Raw genomic sequence first — 358 nt, 5'->3', positions numbered from 1 at the left:
TCATTATTGCATGCATTAGATGCCCAGAGTCACAGGTACCTCTGGTGCAGCTGAGCCGACTGACTAAACTGCTCTTCCAGCACATCTCACTCTCAACCTGATCTAAAATTCAAGGTACTACTTCACACGTCAATAAAAGAGGAAAGAAACCCCTCATGTGATTTGCTACAGCAACAAGTGTAGTTATTTGCACAACCTGGCTGGGTTTAACACAACTGCAAATCTCCATTTCAAAACAGACTACTCTACCTTGCAACACCTGCATGGCCAGAAACAGAGAAGAGAAAATACACAACTTCTCAGACACTCACTTAGAACTACCATCTCTAAAAACCAGATTTTCTGTTTCTTTTAAAAT

This window comes from Geospiza fortis, unplaced genomic scaffold (assembly GCF_000277835.1).
Source record: "Geospiza fortis unplaced genomic scaffold, GeoFor_1.0 scaffold719, whole genome shotgun sequence".
In the NCBI taxonomy this organism is placed as follows: Eukaryota; Metazoa; Chordata; class Aves; order Passeriformes; family Thraupidae; genus Geospiza; species Geospiza fortis.
The sequence above is the reverse complement of the archived record's forward strand: the minus strand, read 5'-3'. Positions refer to the sequence as shown.